Below are 20,323 nucleotides of genomic sequence, written 5' to 3'. Positions count from 1 at the left end.
CAGATTGCTAGTTGGGATTTTAGAGTTGAAAGAATTTGTTGTGCTAGTCGACCGAGCTTGCAAAGTCGAAGAGCTGAGCAAAGAGAAGAGAAAAGCTGAGTTTGAGGTTAGAGATTTGAGAAAAAGGCAGATGAATAATTCATTTCAATCTTCGTCAAAGAAATCGAGGGATTTGTATACTCATTTGAATGTTTCAACTAGGTATCCCGAGAGAGATCGTGGGAAGCAATATTCGGGTTCTAAGGCCCAAACTACATCAATAACGATGGTTGGTAATGCTAGGTATAATAGACCTCAATGTCAACACTGTGGTAGATGACATCCCAGTGAATGTAAGATGAACAACCGAGCTTGCTTTAAATGTCACTCCCAAGATCACTTTATTCAAGATTGCCCTGAAATGGCTGAGAAAGATAATTTGTAGAATGCAAAACTGAGCAATACTACCACTAGAGGGAGTGATAAACCATAATATATACATGTTTTTACCCTATGCTTGGCATATTTTTGGAAGGATTATTATAAGATTTAATGAATTTGATGCTCCTAATCCGTTAATTTCATGTTTTATACTCAGGAGAGCTTAGGATAGAAAAAAGAGCGAGAAACGAGCCAGGAACGGGAAAATTGGGCCTAATTCAGTGTTTCTCACGGCCTAGGCACTTCACACGGGTAATCCACACGAACGTGTGTGACACAAAGGCAGGCCACACACCCGTGTGTCTTGGCGATGTCAACATTAAAGCAAGTTAGAATTGCACATGGCCTAAGCACCTTCACACGGGCGTGGCACACGGCCGTGTCCCTGTCGAGCCAAAGTCTAATTTTATTTGGAAAAGGCTAATTTTAGGATATTTTGGAAATTCCAAGTCTATATAAACACCCTAGAAGAGGATCAAAGGGGACGCAGAGTAGAAGGCAGAAAATACTCAAGGACAGCCACCGGAATCAGTTCAGAAGCAAGATCTACTTCAAGACTGAAGATCTCCATTCAATTTCCTTAGAAGTTTTTTGGGTTCTTTATGTTTTGTTGTTTTCCCAATCTTGATATGTTTTCCATTATTATGAACTTAACTCCCTAAATACCTAAGGGAGATTAGGACGAATCTTATTACTATTTGAATTATATGATAATTCTTGTTCTTATTCTTAATTGGCAGTTCTAATTCTTGCTTTAATATTCTAGGATATTAATTTAGGTTTTGATGTGCTTATTCAGTGGAGAAAAAGTCCCTGTTTAAGAGTAGATCCTTCATAATTAAGCGGAGTTGCATGCAATCCTAGAGATAGGATGACATAAATCTGTTGGATTAGAGTCAATTCTAATAAGGGAATCCATAGATTGATTTAATGCGAAAATAGGGGTTTTAATTAGAAAAAGATTCTGATTAATCAACCTAGAGTCAGTTGTTCTTAGTCTCGAGAGAGATATTAACAAAAATCAAGGATTTCTACGGATTAAGTCAAGTGAATAAATCGTCTAATTCAGAAGTGATAAGTGAAGTCTAGGTGGATTCTTCCTTGGGTATTGTCTTCTCCATCGGTTATCTAAAGAGTATTTTCCAATTTTTTATCTCTGTCGTAATTTTAGTTAATTAGATAATTAGTCTTAGTTTAAAACATTCTCTTAATTGTTAGGCTAGATAATAAAAAGATAGCAATTACTAGTATTTTTAGCCCTTGTGGATACAGTATTTCCAGTCTCAGCATAACTATACTATTGTTCGATAGGTGCGCTTTCCTTAGTCTAATTTTTAGTTAATTTAGCGATCATTAAGTTTTTGGCGCCGTTGCCGAGGACTAAGAAATTAGGAATGCTTGATTTTTATTACTTTACACATTTTTACTTTTATTGCAATTTACTTTTTGTTTTTAGTGTAATTTTTGTTTTCTAAATTTTTCTTTTTAATTGCTTCTGGCAGGTATCTCTAGTTTATGACTAGGATGAACTCGTCAGGACCTCTACTTTTTGACAGTGAGATCGCGAGTACAGCTCGAAAAAACCAAAGAGAAATAAGGCAAAGTCTACAATACATAGAGGAAGAGCGAGAGGACGATATCTATACTACAACCGAAGAGATGGTTGAAAATCAAAATAATTCACTGCCTCCTATGGTTGCTGCAAATCTAGTGAATCAAAATCCTGCTCCTCGTACTATGTACGACTATGCTAAGCCTAATTTAACAGGGGCTGAATTGAGTATTGTTAGACCTACAATTGCTGTAAATAATTTTGAACTAAAACCTAACATTATACAAATGATTCAATAGTTTGTTCAGTTTGATGGTTTGCAGGATAAAGACCCAAATACTCATTTGGCTAATTTCTTAGAGTTCTGCGATACTTTCAAAATAAATGGCGTTTCTGATGATGCCATTCACCTTCGGTTATTTCCCTTTTCATGAAGGAATAAGGCTAAATAGTGGTTGAATTCGTTACCACGGGGATCAATCACTACTTGGGAGCAAATGACCAAAAATTTTTTCCTCAAATATTTTCTGCCGGCTAAAATGGCTAAATTGAGGAATGATATCTCTTCTTTTGTGCAGATGGATTTAGAACCACTATATGATGCATGAGAGAGATACAAGGATTTATTGAGAAAGTGCCCTCACCATGGCTTACCTTTATGGCTACAGGTTCAAACTTTCCACAATGGCTTGAACCCCTCAACGAGACATATGGTCGATGCAGCGGGCGGTGGAACCTTAAATAATAAAACACCTGAGAAAGCTATGAGTTCATTGAAGAGATTTCACTGAATAATTATCAGTGGCAAGTCATGAAGACAAAGCCTAATAAAGCAGCCTGTGTTTTCAACCTCGACACAGTCACCATGTTATCAAACTAGGTAGAGCTCTTAAATAAAAAAGATTGATGGCTTATGCATTTCGACGCAGGTACATTTGATGATGCAATGCAGTACAAATGAAGGAGGAATGAATAATATAGAATGCCTAGCCTACGACTCTAGCACTACAAATGAACAGGTCAACTATATGGGTAACAATTCTAGACCTCAGAATAACCCCTATAGTAACACTTACAATGCAGGTTAAAGGAACCATCCTAACTTCTCTTGGGGTGGTCAAGGCAATCAAAGACCACAACCCCCTCCAGGTTTTCAACCACCTTACCAGCAGGAAAGGAAGCCGAACCTCGAGGAGATGTTAACAAAATTCATCTCGGTGTCAAAAACACATTTCCAAAACACCAAAGCAGTGCTTAAAAATCAGCAGGCATCGATTCAAGGTCTAAAGACTCAAATAGGTCAGCTTGACAAGCTGATATCAGAAAGACCAGAAGGTAGCTTACCCAGCAACACGAAAACTAACCCAAGAGAACAGCTTCATGCAATCACGGTTCAATACGAATAAGGGTTAGTTGCGTCCACACCAGAACCAAGGCAAAAAACTATGGTAAGCCAAGATAAGGTGGATGAAAGCCAAAACAAACAAAAACCTGTAAGTAGAGAATACACACCTTGTGTGCCATACCCTAAAGCGATAAAGAAAAAATGCACAGACAAACAATTCAATAAATTCCTTAAATTGCTTAAAAAGTTACATATTAACTTATCATTTATTGAAGCTCTTTCGCAGATGCCCAACTCGATTAAATTTTTAAAGGAGCTTTTATCAAACAAACAGAAGTTAGATGAGACATCGCATGTGGAATTAAATGCAGTCTGCTCAGCTATTCTACAAAACAAGCTACCCAACAAATTGAAAGATCCAGGGAGTTTTACGATTCCTTGTTTAATTGGTAGTTTAAATGTTAATAATGCCTTAGCTGATCTAGGGGCAAGTATTAATGTTATGCCATACAAGATGTTTAAACAACTAGGAATAGGGAAACCCAAACAAACTAGGATTAGCATTCAATTGGCTGATAAAACCATTAGAATTCCTGGGGTATAATTAAAGATGTGCTTGTTAAAATTGAAAAATTTATATTCCCAATCGATTTTGTTATCATAGACATGGATGAGGATAATGACGTACCTTTAATTCTAGGCAGACCCTTTTTTATAAACTGCTAGAACTATTATTGATGTTGGTACAGGAGAATTAACACTTCGTGTAGGTGATGACACGATTAAACTTCAAGCTCGTGACTCTGTTAGACTATCTAGTGATCGAGATGATATTACGAGTTCTTTCCATGAGAACAACATGTTGGCTCAGATTGCTGTGCAAGAAATCCCTAGGGATAAAGTGATGGAGCCAGGAACAACTCTTGAGGGATGAACATTAAAAATCGAGGAACTAGAAGAATGGCGAACAACAGTTAAGTAGAAACCTAGGATACACGATGAACCAAAGCAGTGTCATGATAAACTTAAAGGTGAATCAAACCAACTGAAGGTTAGAAACAAAGTACTATTAGATGAAGCAGACCCTCATGTTGCCACTTCTAAACTCAATGGAGCAATCCCTTTTTCGGTACTCAACGTTTTCCTATACAGTACAGTCGAGGTAACTTATCCCAAATTTGGCACTTTTAAGGTAAATAGTACTCGTCTAAAACCTTATTTTGATAAGATTGATAACAAGAATGATGAGTTTCAACTCCTCAAACCATGACCGTGCAAATATGAGGTAAGTTGAGCTTAGACTATAAATAAGCGCTTCTCAGGAGGCAACCCGAGCACTAACACCACTAACCCATTTATTTTATCTATTTTTCATGTTTTTATACATGTACAGTGATCCACACGGCCTGGACACACGGACGTGTCCTTGGCTGTGTGGAAATAGGGCTTAAATCACCCAAACTTGACATAGACACGACCTAAACAGAGTCCGCACAAGCTTTCAACACGGTCGTGTGGACCACACAGCCTAGCCATACGGGCGTGCTCTAGGCTGTGTGAAAACTAGAGCTAAACTTTCAAACTTTAAACTGGTCAGAGAGATACGCGAGCGAACCACACGCCCGTGTGTTCAGACACACAAGCGTGTGGGAGATCACACGGGTGTGGGAGAAGCGAACAATGTATCGCACGGCCGTGCGATACGGCCATGTGTACCATGCGGCCTGGACACACAGGCGTGTCTCAAGCCGTGTGACAAATAGGCATTAAATTTTCATGAAAAACACGGGCTAACCATGAGCCACACGGGCGTGTGACACAGCCATGTGGCCCAACAGGGGCCTCACACGATCGTGTCTCATTAAACCCTCTAAACCCTAAATTAATTTTCTATTTATCTTCTTCTCCGTAACCCTCAAAGTCCCAACCTCAGCCGCCATGCCTACCTTGCCCCTACTCCAGCCACCTTTCATCACCACTGACCAAGCCAGCCATCTTTAGCCCCGCACCAAATCACAACCCCTTCTCCCTTTCTCCTTTGCGAGCAAACCACCCCCACCCCCACACCTCACGCACATGTCTCCACAACCCCCCATTTGACCCCCTCAGCCTTTCTCCCTTGTCCCTCTCAAACCCAAACCATCCCACTACCAACCACCTCACACCAACCCGCTATCTACCTCGTCGACCCCTTCCATCACACCCATCTCACCGCTGCACCTTTCGTCCAACTGACCACCCTACACCCTGTCGATTGACCCTTCTACCATTTTCTTGCTTTTCTTTATTTTTCTTTATTTATTTTTATTTCTATTTCATTCTCTTTATTTTTATTTATCTTTTATTAATTCTTTATTTATTTATTATTATGTGTTTGACTTGGTTAAGTTTATTTCTAGTTTACTTGATAATAATTTAGGTTAATTGTTATTGTTATTATTTTTATTATTTTAACTTTATTGCTGCTATTCATTGTTATTTTATTACTAAAACCCCATGCTTACTTCATTATGTTAGTCATATTTGTCTCGTACCATTATTATATCTTCTTATGATAACTTCTTCCTTCGTTAGAGTTCTTTTTAGTCTAGTTTTGGATTTGATTCGCGTCTACCTATTTTAACATAGTTCTTTACTTACTGTTTTCTTCTTTTGGTTGCTTTTTTGATTTGGATTATCTTAAAATTTTCAGGTATACCATGACAAACACACAAGGCAAGAAGAGTGCCGTCCCCGCTTCAAAAAAGCGAAAGGGTCCTGGCGCAACCTCCTCGAGCGCCTCAACCAAAGCTCATCATCCTCTGCTTTGATTTTCGTCAGGCCCACTGGACGAATTATTTCAGCTTCTTCGAGTACGACCATTGGGAGTGGGCCGTTGTATTGACTGGACAGCATTGGAGCAGGTCAGACTAGCTGATGAGGTCCGTCCTTTCATTACCATGCCTCGTGGAATGGGTTCTTTGCGATTTTTGAGCCCACCTATTAAGATCTTACCTTGGAGTTTTGCACTACTTTCAATCTACAGCATGTGATGAATACCCATGACAAGGCCAGTACTATTGACTTGGTGGCTTAGTGCGACATATGAGCGTCCCTGAGTTTGGCGCAGCTTTGGGCATCTACATTGATGAGTTTATAGGTGTCGATAACTTCCTTCGCCTCCACTGTAACATCCTGATTTTTGGATTTATTCGCGGTTTTCAATATTTTGTAAAGATTTTTTTAAAATTTTGTATTTGGATGTGAAATTAATATTTTGAATAGGTAAATGGGCTTATGAAGGCCCATGTGTTGGCCAAAACCCGGTTGAATTTTTGAAATTTTTGGACTTAGGAGTTAGTGGTTCTGGCTAGATGGGCCTTGTATAGAGTTATGGGAAAATTGCATCACAAAAAGAGCCTTAGTAAAGTGGCAAGGGTGACGCCACTAGGCTCCTAAAAAGATGGCGTGTGGAGCATTGGGGAAAGCATGGGATCGATTCCCTGTGTTGACAAATAGATGCATTTATTTTTAAGTGCTGGAGGGGTAAGTGTTGGAGTCCAGGTGGATTCTGCTAGAGGAGAGTTTGAATCAGTCTAAACGCTTGGATTAAGGAGTGATAAGGGGAGAGATTTAAGGGATTGGGAGAGAGGCTAAGAGTTGGCTGAATTAGGGGAATTAGAAAGGGGATTTCGGCAGAGGGGTATTAGGTTAGTATTTCGGCACTTAGGGTGTTGAGTGGTGCCTTTTTCTTTTGTTGAAACACCTTAGGGTTGTTCTTTTCTCTCTTCTTCCTCTCTAGCCGAAACTACCACTTCCCCTATTCTTCTTTTTCTATTTTTCTTCTTTAAAACCGTTCATCAAACCTGCTGTTCATCAAAACTTGTGCCGAAACCACAAAAGTCGAAACCTCAAAAAATACATTAGTTGTGCCGATTTCTTCCAAGCCAAATCCTTCCATATTTTTTGTGCCTAATAAACAAAAATCATCTTTTCTAAACCCTAGATACCTATCGGCAATTCTACATCAAGGATATAGCCCCACATTGTCATCTCCTTCATCACCCAAAAGCCGAAAAACCATAGATTTGGGGGCTTATAGCCGAAACTTCAAAACTCCGGGAGTTGATTTCTACCGTCGTTTGAAAGATAAATCTGCACCATATTGCGTGGAGATCAAAAAGGAGTAAGGGGTAAGTGTTCATCATCTCAGATCTGGTCCTATTTTACAAAGTTAGGAAAAGCCGAAGTCCCTAAAATCTAGGGAGGCTGTCGATTTGGGCATGTGGCTCTAAGGGTTTTTAACTGACATTTTCTGTCAATGATTAGTGTCTTCTTAAGTGTTGGATTGAAGGCGTGGGTTGTTGAAGCAATCAGATTCGGAGCTAACTATCGATTTTGGCAAAAAGGTAAGGTTTCAAAGGCTTTTAGGGACATGGTTCGATCATGGATAAGTAGGTTGGGGGTTTAGTGATTATGGTTTGTAAATAAAAACAATGCTAATCTATTGTAGGACATCGAAAGCGTTCTCAGTAGCAGTCGTCGCGAAACAGGTGTGTACCGAACACCCTTTCTTAGTTCAATTCAGCAAAAGCCGAAATGCCAAAATTCTGGCATTTCATGGGCTTGTGAGTATGCGAATGCTCTCAAGACGTAGACTAATTGTTATATCTAGCACCACAAGGTGGTAAGTAAGTTTGTGTGATGTCTTAACGTACTTCAGAAAAAGAGGGCCTCGATGGGCCAAAACTGGGCCCAATGGGCTTACGGACCAATATGGGTAAGAGATGGGCAAATTAGCCTGTTAGTTAGATGGTGGAACCAAACTGCATAAAACTGTTGAAAATTACTGAAGTAGCTTGTGTAGTTGCTAAGTTACGAAAATTACCCCTAAAAAGCAAAATTACCGATATACCCCTAGGGTTTAAATTGGCTAAACTGCATGATTGATTAATACTGTATTTTACATGATATGCTTTTATTAATATCTGTTGCATGGGATTGGGGTATTGATGGAGGAAGTATTGAAAGTGGTTCATCCACGTACTGGAGGCTTTGCCTCAACTTACTGATATTTGAGCAGCGTTGCTGCAACTGTGGAGTGTAGGGCTGGGTGGGTTGAGATATTCCCCACATGGAGTGTAGGGCTGGTACGGGGGCAGTGTAGCAGTTGGTGGGTTGAGTAGTCTCCCCAGATGGGTTTGCATGCATTACTACTATTGTTACCTATGTTACTGAACTGGGCCTATGGGCCACACTGTTATGTAAAAAGGGGCTAAGGCCTTGCTACTGTATTCTGAAAAGGGCTTCGGTCCACTGTGTACTGTTATCTGAATAGGGCTTAGGCCCAATGGGCTCGAGCTGATTTGGGCTTTGGATGGGTTTCTGTATGCACTGAGTTTCCCAAACTCACCCCTTCCTCTTCCATCCTTGCAAGTGAGCCCTAGTTGGTGGACTTGGAGCTGGGCGGGATTCAGAGTGGCCATGAAGATTGGTTGCCGGATTTAATAAGTTTAGCATTTAATTTGGATTATTTTTATTATGCTTAAAGTTGTAATAAGGCCGCTCTTTTTAATTAATTTTATTTTGGGGATTATTAAACTGGTTAGCACTAGGGTTCAATTTATAAAAACTATTTGTTTTTAAAAGATCACGATGACGTGCAAAGTTTTCGCAAAGTAAATGTTTTTCCAAGAAAATAAATATTTTAAGCAGACTTAAACTTGTTTTAATGTTCGTAGACACGTAACCTGCTTAAAGTGTGGCAATGGATGTGTGCATGTCTAGGATTGGATCCGGGAAGAGCTTGGTACTTAAGCGGTCCTATAAGACTCACCTCCTCTTTTCTGGCTTCCTACCTGGTGCACAGCTTCCATTCACTTTAACTTAAAACAAGAACAGATTTTTGCTAATCTCTAAACAAAGAATTTAGATAAACACATGTTTTTTGAAACATCTCCATGTGACATACTAAATTCGGCCGTAACGTCTGGGCCGAGTTTGGGGTGTTACATTTAGTGGTATCATAGCCTGGTTGCAACAACTCGGCTGTGGATCGAGTTCGAAAATCTTTTCAAAAAAAAATTTCTATAAGTTTTCGAAGATGTTCAAAGTTTTTCTATTGTTAAACGGGGTTAAATCAATAGTTTTGTTTTCAAATCAAATCTTTTTATTTTCGGTAAACGAAAACATGGGTATTTTAAAAAAAATTTAAATGGACTGATAAGGAAGTGGCACACTGAATCCCCGGCACCAAGTCTATAAGTGTTCTTTTTCTGCTTTAAATATTTATATGAAACTGGACTGGAAATAATACTGTAGATAGTACTGAGCCTTAGAGATTGTGCTATTGATAATGTAGTATTAGGGCTACAAAACTGGGACCGTAGCTAAATTGTGATTGCGCGAAAATAACTCTGAAACTCTATCTGTTCATAAGAGATTCTGTAATAAACAGTGAAACCAGTAAACTAATGTCATAAAATTTTTAAACAGATAAATCGTTATGAGTACAAGGGTTACTCGGGGAAGAGGCTGTGGTCGAGGCCGAGGTAGCACCCAAGCTGGATCTGCATCATCTGAACACATACCAGCTGGCGAGGCACGTCCACCATCGGTTAATGAAAATGGGCCGTATGACCAGGCCGCAGGGGATGACGCTTTGTCTCAGGCCATGTTGAGGGTTTTGGAAAGGGTGGCCGGAGCTAACATCGGGCCCATGAATAGGGGGTCCATTTTTGAACAACTTCGGGCCAACGGAGCTGAGATTTTTAGGGGCGTATCTGGAGTGGCCCCAAATGTGGCTGAGTACTGGTTGGAAGCCATAGAGCGGATCATGGATGACCTAGACTGCTCAGTAGAACAGAAGTTGAAAGGGGCAGTGTCGTTGCTGCAGAATGAAGCGTATCAGCAGTGGATTACTGTGAGAGAGGGTACCCCAGCTGAGAGCGTAACATGGGAGCTGTTCAAACAGACCTTTAAGGCAAAATATGTTGGAGCTAGCTATGTGGATGCACGCAGAAAGGAGTTCTTGAATCTGACTCAGGGAAATAAGACCATTGCTGAATATGAGGCGGAGTTTCTACGATTGAGTCGGTATGCTAATGGCATCGTTTCCACCGAATACGGGCGCAGCGTTCGTTTTGAGGATGGCCTCAGAGATGAGTTAAGGGTGCTCATAGCTCCGCAGAGAGAGCGAGATTTCACTGCACTGGTAGAGAAGGCTAAGATAGCCGAGGAGGTGAAGCAAACCGAACGGAAGAATCGTGATAGGGATCGAAATCGGTTCAGGAGGGATGCTGGACCAGCGGGTGCTGCAAATCGAAATGTTAAGATAGAGGCTTCATTAGGCCTAGTGTGTCTCCTTGGGGAGCACCGGTCCTGTTTGTGAAGAAAAAGGACGTAACGATGCGCATGTGCATCGATTATCGCCAGTTGAACAAACTGACGATTAAGAATAAGTATCCACTACCAAAGATTGACGATCTATTTGATCAGCTTAGGGGAGCTTCGATATTCTCCAAAATCGATCTTCGTTCCGAATACCATCAGCTAAGGGTAAAAGAAGGGGATATTCATAAGACAGTATTCCGAACTCGATATGGACATTATGAGTTTGTGGTCATGCCGTTTGGGCTGACGAACGCACCTACAGCTTTTATGGATCTGATGAATCGAGTATTCTAACCTTACTTGGATCGGTTCGTAGTCGGCTTTATCGACGATATCCTGCTATACTCTCAAACAGAGGCGAAGCATGATGAGCATCTCCGTATTGTGCTGCAAGTGTTAAGGGAAAAGGAGCTCTATGCGAAATTCAGCAAGTGTGAATTCTGGTTAAGGGAGGTAACCTTCCTAGGGCATGTGGTCTCTGCCGAAGGGATTAAGGTGGATCCTTGTAAAATTAAAGCAATTCTAGAATGGAAGCCACCTAGGTCAGTATCGGAAATTCGGAGTTTTCTAGGGTTAGCAGGTTACTACAGAAGGTTTGTGGAGGGTTTCTCTGAGATGGCGGCACCCTTGACAAAACTCATAAGGAAAGGAGTACCATTTGTCTGGACCGAGAAACAGCAAAAAGCTTTTGATCGGTTGAAAAAGGTATTGTCTGAAGCACCAGTGTTGATTCAACCGGTGTCCGGGAAGGACTTTACTGTGTACAGCGATGCGTTGCATTTGGGGTTAGGTTGCGTACTGATGCAAGAGGGCAAGGTGGTCGCTTATGCATCGCGACAGCTTAAGGCTCATGAGATGAATTACCCTACGCATGATTTGGAGCTAGCAGCGGTGATTTTTGCGTTAAAAATTTGGAGACACTACTTATATGGGGAAAAGTGCATCATATACACAGATCATAAGAGCCTAAAGTATTTGTTGACTCAGAAGGAGTTGAACCTTAGGCAACGAAGATGGGTGGAGTTGCTTAAAGACTACAACTGTTCGACAGAGTACCACCCAGGAAAGGCTAATATGGTGGCGGATGTGTTGAGTCGAAGGGTTGTTACTGATTTGAGAGCCTTGTTCGCACAATTAAGTCTGTACGACGATGGAAGCTTGTTGGCAGAACTGCAAGTAAGGCCTACTTGGACTGAGTAGATTAAGTAAAAACAGTTGAAGGACGATTCATTAGCTCTTCGGTTCCAGCAAGTTAAGAGTGGTGAGAACGAGGATTTTGGGTTGAACACTGAAGGAGTTCTATGCTTTCGTGGAAGGGTTTGTATTCCAAAAGACCCTGAATTGAGGCAGTTAATTCTAAAAGAGGCTCATGGTGGACTCTGTGCCATGCATCCTAGGGGGAATAAATTATATCGAGACTTGCGAGAGGTGTACTGGTGGCCCGGATTAAAACTAAAGGTGACTGAATTTGTTGGGAAATGTCTAACGTGCCAGCAGGTTAAGGCTGAGCACCAATTGCCTTCGGGATTACTGCAACCTGTGAAAATTTCGCTATGGAAGTGGGAAAGAGTAACAATGGACTTTGTGAGTGGGTTACCTTTGACACCCACCAAGAAAGATTCGGTGTGGGTGGTTGTGGATAGGTTAACAAAATCTGCTCATTTCATACCTGTTCGTGCCGACTACTCACTGCAAAAATTGGCCAAGTTATATGTGGCGGAGGTAGTGCGACTGCATGGGGTGCCAGTGTCGATAATTTCTGATCGTGACCCTAGGTTTACATCTCAGTTTTTGCGGAAGTTGCAGTAAGCGTTGGGTACACGATTGGATTTTAGCACCGCTTTTCACCCACAGACAGATGGACAGTCAGAAAGGGTTATTCAGGTTCTAGAGGATATGTTGAGAGGTTGTATCATTGATTTTCGTGGAAGTTTGGAGGACTACTTGCCATTGGAGGAGTTTGCTTACAATAACAGCTATCAAGCAAGTATTCAGATGGCACCATATGAAGCGCTCTATGGGCGAAGATGTCATACGCCGACGTGTTGGACAGAGTTGGGTGAATGATGAGTGCTTGGACCGAAATTGGTGGCAGACACTGAAAGTAAGGTTAGGCTGATAAGGGATCGGTTAAAGGAGGCATCCGATAGACAGAAGTCGTATGCGGATCTGAAGCGCAAAGAGATTGAGTTCGCTGTTGGGGATATGGTTTTCTTGAAGGTTTCCCCTTGGAAGAAAATTTTGAGATTTGGTAAGAAGGGTAAGTTAAGCCCACGGTTTATTGGGCCTTACCGAATTGTTAAGCGGGTTGGACCAGTGGCTTATCAGCTAGAGTTACCACCATTACTGCATCGTATCCACGATGTTTTTCATGTATCCATGCTGAGGCAGTATCGATCTGACCCAACTCATATCATACCAGTTGCAGAAATAGAGGTACAGTCAGATTCAACTTTTGAAGAGGAACCTGTGCAAATACTTGATCGTGACGTCAAGGTGTTGAGAAGGAAATCAGTTCCACTATTGAAAGTACTTTGGAGGAACCATGGCAAAGAAGAAGCTACTTGGGAGACTGAGGAGGCTATGCGTCAACAGTACCCTCAACTGTTCTAATAAGGTAAAATTTCGAGGTCGAAATTTCATTAAGGAGGGTAGAGCTGTAACATCCTGATTTTCGGATTTATTTGCGGTTTTCAATATTTTCTAAAGATTTTTTTAAATTTTGTATTTGGATGTGAAATTAATATTTTGAGTAGGTAAATGGGCTTATAGAAGGCCCATGTGTTGGCCAAAACCCGGTTGAATTTTTGAAATTTTTGGACTTAGGAGTTAGGGGTTCTAGCTAGATGGCCCATGTATAGAGTTATGGCAAATTGCATCACAAAAAGAGCCTTAGTAAAGTGGCAAGGGTGACGCCACTAGGCTCCTAAAAAGATGGCGTGTGGAGCATTGGGGAAAGCATGGGATCGATTCCCTGTGTTGACAAATAGATGCATTTATTTTTAAGTGCTGGAGGGGTAAGTGTTGGAGTCCAGGTGGATTCTGCTAGAGGAGAGTTTGAATCAGTCTAAATGCTTGGATTAAGGAGTGATAAGGGGAGAGATTTAAGGGATTGGGAGAGAGGCTAAGAGTTGGCCGAATTAGGGGAATTAGAAAGGGGATTTCGGTAGAGGGGTATTAGGTTAGTATTTCGGCACTTAGGGTGTTGAGTGGTGCCGTTTTCTTTTGCTGAAACACCTTAGGGTTGTTCTTTTCTCTCTTCTTCCTCTCTAGCCGAAACTACCACTTCCCCTATTCTTCTTTTTCTATTTTTCTTCTTCAAAACTGTTCATCAAACCTGTTGTTCATCAAAACTTGTGCCGAAACCACAAAAGCCGAAACCTCAAAAAATACATTAGTTGTGCCGATTTCTTCCAAGCCAAATCCTTCGATATTTTTTGTTCCTAATAAACGACAATCATCTTTTCTAAACCCTAGATACCTGTCGGCAATTCTACATCAAGGATATAGCCTCACATTGTCATCTCTTTCAACACCCAAAAGCCGAAAAACCATAGATTTGGAGGCTTATAGCCGAAACTTTAAAACTCCGAGAGTCGAGTTCTACCGTCGTTTGAAAGATAAATCTACACCAGATTGCGTGGAGATCAAAAAGGAGTAAGGGGTAAGTGTTCATCATCTCAGATCTGGTCCTATTTTACAAAGTCAGGAAAAGCCGAAGTCCCTAAAATCTAGGGAGGCTGTCGATTTGAGCATGTGGCTCTAAGGGTTTTTAACTGACGTTTTCTGTCAATGATTAGTGTCTTCTTAAGTGTTGGATTGAAGGCGTGGGTTGTTGGAGCAATTGGATTCGGATCTAGCTATTGATTTTGGCAAAAAGGTAAGGTTTCAAAGGCTTTTAAGGACATGGTTCGATCATGGATAAGTAGGTTGTGGGTTTAGTGATTATGGTTTGTAAATAAGAACTATGCTAATCTATTATAGGACATCGAAAGGGATCTCAGTAGCAGTCGTCGCGAAACAAGTGTGTACCGAACACCCTTTCTTAGTTCAATTCGGCAAAAGCCGAAATGCTGAAATTCCAGCATTTCATGGGCTTGTGAGTATGCGAATGCTCTCAAGACATAGAGTAATTGTTAGATCTAGCACCAAAAGATGGTAAGTAAGTTTGTGTGACGTCTTAACGTACTTCGAAAAAAGAGGGCCTCGATGGGCCAAAATTGGGCCCAATGGGCTTACGGACCAATATGGGTAAGAGATGGGCAATTAGCTGTTAGTTAGATGTGGAACCAAACTACATAAACTATTGAAAATTACTGAAGTAGCTTGTGTAGTTGCTAAGTTACGAAAATTACCCCTAAAAAGCAAAATTACCGATATACCCCTAGGGTTTAAATTGGCTAAACTGCATGATTGATTAATACTGTATTTTACATGATATGCTTTTATTAATATCTGTTGCATGGGATTGGCGTATTGATGGAGAAGTATTGAAAGTGGTTCATCCACGTACTGGAGGCTTTGCCTCAACTTACTGATATTTGAGTAGCGTTGCTGCAAGTGTGGAGTGTAGGGCTGGGTAGGTTGAGATATTCCCCACATGGAGTGTAGGGCTGGTACGGGGACAGTGTATCAGTTGGTGGGTTCAGTAGTCTCCCCAGATGGGTTTGCATGCATTACTACTATTATTACCTATGTTACTGAACTGGGCCTGTGGGCCACACTGTTATGTAAAAAGGGGCTAAGGCCTTGCTACTGTATTCTGAAAAGGGCTTCGGTCCACTGTGTACTGTTATCTGAATAGGGCTTAGGCCCAATGGGCTCGAGCTGATTTGGGCTTTGGATGGGTTTCTGTATGCATTGAGTTTCCCAAACTCACCTCTTCTTCTTCCATCCTTGCAGGTGAGCCCTAGTTGGTGGACTTGAAGCTGGGCGAGATTCAGAGTGGCCATGAAGATTGATTGCCGGATTTAATAAGTTTAGCATTTAATTTGGATTATTTTTATTATGCTTAAAGTTGTAATAAGGCTGCTCTTTTTAATTAATTTTATTTTGGGGATTATTAAACTGGTTAGCACTAGGGCTCATTTTATAAAAACTACTTGTTTTTAAAAGATCACGATGACGCGCAAAGTTTCCGCAAAGTAAATGTTTTTCCAAGAAAATAAATATTTTAAGCAAACTTAAAGTTGTTTTAATGTTCGTAGACACGTAACCTGCTTAAAGTGTGGCAATGGATGTGTGCATGTCTAGGATTGGATCCGGGAAGAGCTTGGTACTTAAGCGGTCCTATAAGACTCACCTCATCTTTTCTAGCTTCCTACCTGGTGCATAGCTTCCATTCACTTTAACTTAAAACAAGAACAGATTTTTGCTAGACTCTAAACAAAGAATTTAGATAAACACATGTTTTTTGAAACATCTCCATGTGACATACTAAATTTGGCCGTAACGTCTGGGCTGGGTTTGGGGTGTTACATCCATTGTCACATCCATCACTCACCTTTGTGCTGTTGGATCGATCTCATAGCTAGTCAGATCCATTATGATACGAGTTGCTCAAAGGCAACATCTCTTTCTCCAGCTTTACAATACATCCATGCCTTATTAGCTCACACCTTGATTGGCAGGAGAGAGAGCACAGTAGTTGTAAGCACTACTCATGCATACTATCTTTGGAGCATGGCGACTGGTCACATCTTTGATTTGGCATACTTCATAGTGCCTGCTTTTCGCCATCAGACAGACTACCATAAGAAGGGTCCTATCTGTCTTGGTCCCTACGTGACACACCTAGCTCGACACTTCGGCCTCTTCGACACTCCAGAGATGTCATCGACACTCACACTAGTAGGCCAGATGACTCAGGGAATTTCTAGTATGATACACATGAGGATGATAAAGCGACGCCGTGGATTCGAACCTCCTCAGTACAAACTCATTCGCTCTGATGACCAGGATGAGCTAGAGGACATTACTGATGATGTCCTTCCCCCTCATGAGGACCCACACCCACCGCCACCACCACTGAGTCATCGACCTCTTGCAGTCACTTTGATCGATATATCCGAGCAACTTACTAGATTCAAGCAACAACATTTTGCGAGGTTCGATAGCATTGAGGCAACTCTTCAGCAGATCTGCCGCACTTCCACATCTCACCTCCACCACCACCACCTCGTGATGCTGACGCATCTAATGATGAGGTCCTCTGAGTCCATTTATTTTTATTTTTATTTTATTTTTATTTTTGTTTTTAGTTTTGTTTTATTTATTTTTTGAAGACTTTTGTTTTATATTTTGGACTATGTTTATCTTTATGGTTCTTATCAAGTAATCCCTTAATTCTCTTCCATAGTGGTGTTTATTTTATTATTAGTAACTCAGAATCATGCCTTTCATTAGCCTTATCTACAACTCTAACTGTCACTATTCCAAGGATTTCATCAAAAACATTCAGGGCAGTTTCGCTTCTTTTCCTTTCTTCTGATTTTATGCTTATATTATTATTATCTATCTTCGTACATTGAGGACAATGTACATCTTAAGTGTGGGGAGGTTATTTATATGTTTATTAGAAAATCCCTAAATTTTTATCTCGTTCTCAAATAATTTTCTCATATTATTATTAGAGTGAATTCTGATTGATTTATAATTTTTGTTGATATGTTTTGAATTAATTCATAGGTAATTGAACATTGATTGTTTAACCTTAAGATATTAAAGAATCAAGCATGATAAGTTTACTTTTGATAATTGAAATCCCTAGGTTGTTTCCCTGAATTGAGGTATTATCTTGAAATTTTGAATTCACAGGATTGACATCAAAAGCCATATTTTTTATGAGATCTTGAGTCTTTAGAGCATATATCCTTTCTTGCTCACTTTTATTGTTGCTTATGAGTGTGTCAATGCTGATTTGTTATTCTAGAACTTGCTTCGATTATACATGTCGAGACCACACCATTGATTTGATATACCGAGATTATAAAAGCACTTAGGTTTTAACCCACTTACCCCATAAAAAGCCTACCCACATAATTGACCCTTAGTGAACCTCTTTGAGCCTTAACCATTGTTTCTTGATTTTCCCCTTAATGTTAACCCACAACTTAACCCTTTTTGATTCATTAAAAATTTCTCCGTTTTCATTGACTCCTTTTTATTGAGATTTGATTTGATTACCTACCTAACTAATGTTTGTTCAATCCAGTTGCTGAATTATTTTGTATTATGTACTTTCCATTATTATTATAAAGAGCTTGGATAAGTTAAAGTTATTATTTTGAGAAAAGAAAGGTCATTTCATTAGTTTTGGATAGTTTTAGTTCTAGAAATTGTTTGTAATTTAGTAATTAGCTTTAATATTCTAAGTTTGGTAACTTATTAAGTTAATCTCGATCCTAACCCTCTTTTTCAGCCTTGATCCACACCTTTAACCCAAGCCCCATTACAACCCTGTTAAAGACCTTTTGATTCATGTATCATCTCATTTATAGTGGTGGAGATTTGATTTTCATGCAAGCCTATGGTAATAAATTTTCATTTTTGACTATTGAGTGCTTAATTATTGAACCTTAAATACTTCGGGTTATTTGAGTGAATCTTTAGTGAGGATGTCAACTCTTGTGTAATTGGAATTAAAGGTGATTAGTTAGAAAAAGGGGGATACTTATGATTTTATGATTAAAATGTTCAACCTAGATTGTTTGAAACTTTGATGTTCTTTTAGTTCAATTCTCAATGTGTGATTATCTATGGATTACTTCGAAACATTTTTTATGAGAATTATAAGTTAAGAAGAATTAATTTTAATTGTGAGTTAAGAATTTTGCTTGAGGACAAGCAAATGCTTAAGTGTGGGGATATTTGATAAACCATAATAAATACATGTTTTTACCCTATGCTTGGCATATTTTTGGAAGAATTATTATAATATTTAATGAATTTGATGCTCCTAATCCTTTAATTTCATGTTTTATACTCAGGAAAGCTTAGGATAACAAAAAGAGCAAGAAACGAGCCAAGAACGGACAAATTGGGCCTAATTCAGTGTTTCACGCGGCCTAGACACTTCCACATGGGTAATCCACACGCCCGTGTGTCATGTCCGTGTCGACATTAAACTAAGTCAGAATTGCACATGGCCTGAGCACCTTCATACGAGAGTGGCACACGGTCGTGTCCCTATCGAGCCAAAGTCTAATTCTATTTGAAAAAGGCTAATTTGGGGCTATTTCGGGCATTCCAAAGTCTATATAAACACCCTAGAAGAGGATCAAAGGGGACCCAGAGTAAAAGGAAGACAATACTCAAGGACAGCCATTGGAATCAACTCGAAAACAGGATCTACTTCAAGACTGAAGATCTCCATTCAATTTCCTTAGAAGTTTTTTGGGTTCTTTATGTTTTGTTGTTTTCCCAACTTGAGATGTTTTCCATTAATATGAACTAAACTCCCTATATACCTAAGGGGGATGAAACCTAGGACTGATCTTATTACTATTTGAATTATATGATAAATATTTATTCTTATTCTTAATTGTGAGTTCTAATTCTATCTTTAATATTCCAGGATATTAATTCAGGTTTTGATGTGTTTATTCAGTGGAGCAAAAGTCCTTGTTTAAGAGTAGATCCTTCATAATTAAGTGGGGTTGCATGCAATCTTAGAAATAGGACGACATAAATATGCCGGATTAAAGTCAAATCTAATAAGGGAATCCATAGATCAAGTTAATGTGACAATAAGGGTTTTAATTAGAATGAGATTTCGATTAATCAACCTAGAATCAGTTGTTCTTAGTCTCGAGAGAGGTATTAACATAAATCAGGGATTTCTATGGATTAAGTCAAGTGAATAAATCGTCTAATTCAGAAGTGATAAGTGAAGTCTAGGTGGATTCTTCCTTGGGTATTGTCTTCTCCATTGGTTTTCTAAAAATTATTTTCCAATTTATTATTTCTGTCATAATTTTAGTTAATTAGATAATTAGTCTTAGCTTAAAACATTCTCTTAATTATTAGGCTAGATAATAAAAAGATAGCAATTACTAGTATTTTTAGTCCTTGTGGATACGACATTTTCGGTCTCAGCATAACTATACTACTGTTCGATAGGTGCGCTTGCCTTGTTGAATTTTTAGTTAGTTTAGCGATCATCAAGAAGCCAATAAGAAATACGGGAAAAGGGAACAGTAGTAGAGGTGTAACGAAAGATTTAACTGCGATATCTGAACTCAGAGCACCTATTAGAAGCTATGCTATTCACGTTCGCCAAGATGCGTAATCCCCTAATGTGGTCTATAAAGGATTGGTGAATGGTTGAATGTGTAACACCCCAAACCCGGCTTAGACGTTATGGCTGAATTTGGCGTGTCACATTGGAGTGTTTTTCGAAAATTGATCCTTTCGGTAAAAATTCGTTACTAAATTTAAATCATTTTATTATTAATTAACAAAAGTTCTCATCAAAACATTTACCTTATTAACCATCCATGTTTTAATAAATTGATTTAAAAACGCGGAAGCTTTTTAAGTCGATGAAGTTTAGAACGAGTGTTTTATAAAATAGTAATTGTTTTAAAAACTTGTTTTTACCTAGACTAGCAGTTGAAGAATATATATATAAACCA

At 39.6% G+C, this 20,323-nt stretch overlaps 1 non-coding gene across 1 annotated transcript; it reads right to left on the bottom strand.

Moving 5' to 3' along the window:
* Nucleotides 1-2,517: 2,517 nt before the first annotated feature.
* On the bottom strand, nt 2,518-2,624 carry LOC121208214 (small nucleolar RNA R71). The gene has a single exon (XR_005903171.1). It is a non-coding gene; the product is annotated as a small nucleolar RNA R71 (small nucleolar RNA).
* Nucleotides 2,625-20,323: the final 17,699 nt, after the last annotated feature.

Source organism: Gossypium hirsutum, chromosome A01, assembly GCF_007990345.1.
Source record: "Gossypium hirsutum isolate 1008001.06 chromosome A01, Gossypium_hirsutum_v2.1, whole genome shotgun sequence".
Classification (NCBI taxonomy): Eukaryota; Viridiplantae; Streptophyta; class Magnoliopsida; order Malvales; family Malvaceae; genus Gossypium; species Gossypium hirsutum.
Note: the sequence above shows the minus strand (reverse complement) of the source record. Positions and strands in the feature narration are given on the sequence as shown.